The following is a 1,950-nucleotide window of genomic DNA, read 5'->3' as shown; positions in this document are numbered from 1 at the left end:
CTGTTTATTTAATGATGATTAAGGACAAGGTTGGTACAGCATCAAGATATCCGCAGTAATGATCGGTCACTGAAATTGTACAACGAATTCTCACTAGTTCTTTTTCTTTCTTACTTACCCCAGCAACACACTTGTTATAGAAGAGCTATTGTGGCTGCTATATGATCAATTTTTTCAATCAAATCCGCATGAATTGTGCTGTTTGGGTATTTTTCTCTTTCTTCCTCTTTACAACTTCCTTTTCCTTCAACCAACTTTTTCTTTACTATGTTCTGAAAACTCATATGTGCATATGTACATTATGTGGAAGATTTTGGTTTGAAAAATGTTCTGGAGGTAACCAATTTCCTTCGATGGGACTCGAACCCACGACCCTCAGTACGCTAGACTGGTGCTTTTAACCAACTAAGCTACGAAGGACCACTGAATGAGCCCGAGATTCCCAAATCGGACTCATAGTGGAAGCACTCACAATCCATTTCCCAAACCAACGCTTCCACATGTGTGTAGTACACATTCACATTCAGAGTGAGCGTGAGTATTTATAATGTCTGGCGGCTACACACATTCTTCATCAGCTAATGCACTGATGAAGTAGAGGTTGTGTGTGCATTTGCCAGTCTTCCACATTATGTACATATTCAAAAGATATTTTAGTTACTAGATAAAGATTGTCGCTGTCGTCGCTGTCCGGAACATCTTTTGCTGGCGAGGATTAGGGGAGCTAAATGTCAAAGATGGAAAATCCATACGATTTGACAGGTATGTACCACACATGTTTCGGACAGCAGAACAAAGGGAACAGTAGCGACAATCTTTATCTAGTAACTAAAATATCTTTTACATATTCACATAGACCCCTGTGCGTTTTTATAACATAGTAAATGGTTGTTCTAGTCGGTGCAATACCCAGAAAATAGGCAACTTTGATTGAACCAAGGATTGAACTGAACTTGATTTCCTTGCTCTTGCTACTCAATGCGGTCGGGTCTGACAAGCTCAGACCGACTGAAAAAGCACACACACAAAAAAAAACATCAGGAACGTCCTTAGGATTTTTTTTCTAGAATTTTTCCGGTATTTTCGTCTGTAGTAAATTCTAGCACAGACAAACAGACGTCATTCTTCGCATTTCAACATCGTTCACATGATGAATGGTTGATTTGAAATTCATCTGTGCTACGCGATTGAGTCAAGAGAGGCACTAGCGTTCAGTCGCTTTGACATTCGATCAGTGTACATGCTGCTGAATGTTTACGTAGTATGCGTTGGGAACAGTCGTCAAATATCGACAATAATCATGTAAAACGAATGACGATCATTTTTGGAGAAATTCCAGTGGGAATTACTTGAGAAGCTCCAGAGGAAGTCCACAGGGAACCTTTGAAATTATTCCCGGGGAAACTTTTTCAGGAATGTCGGAAAAAGGAATTTCTAGTGGATGTTCCTGTGGAAGTCATAAAGAAACCTCCTGAATAATCCTATGAGAAATCTTTCCAGCGAAAGTCCTTGCCCTTGGGGACTTTCCAGAGGAATTTCTTCATTTATTTGTTTTCCAGAGGAATGCCAGATGAAACCTCCGGAGGAACTCTAAAAAAACTGAAGGAATTCCTGATGGATCCTGGAGGAACTCTTAGTGAAATTTTCAGGGAGAATTTCCGGAATAATCCTGACTGAATTTCCGGTGGAACTCTTGGGGGTTGTCAGCATAAAACGTAAAAAATCTCCAAAAGTAATGAAATTACGAACTTGGTGTCTTCGATAGTTTTTCAGGAGAACTTTTGCTACAACTCTCGCGAAGACATGTACCTTCCATGTTGTAAAGTGGAAAAAAAATAATTTTTCATCTCACTTTTAGGGGGATTGATCATAAGGCTGAATACCTCCAAAGAAGCGCGTCGACTTAATGATAAAAATGTCTCGAAGACACCATTACGCTAAATCACATAA

The 1,950-nt window shown here is 39.6% G+C and overlaps 1 non-coding gene across 1 annotated transcript; it reads right to left on the bottom strand.

Moving 5' to 3' along the window:
- Positions 1–345: 345 nt before the first annotated feature.
- On the bottom strand, positions 346–420 carry Trnaa-agc (transfer RNA alanine (anticodon AGC)). Its single transcript has one exon. It is a non-coding gene; the product is annotated as a tRNA-Ala (tRNA).
- Between the last annotated feature and the right edge of the window lie 1,530 nt (positions 421–1,950).

Source organism: Armigeres subalbatus, chromosome 3 (genome assembly GCF_024139115.2).
Source record: "Armigeres subalbatus isolate Guangzhou_Male chromosome 3, GZ_Asu_2, whole genome shotgun sequence".
Lineage (NCBI taxonomy): Eukaryota > Metazoa > Arthropoda > Insecta > Diptera > Culicidae > Armigeres > Armigeres subalbatus.
The sequence above is the reverse complement of the archived record's forward strand: the minus strand, read 5'-3'. Positions and strand labels throughout refer to the sequence as shown.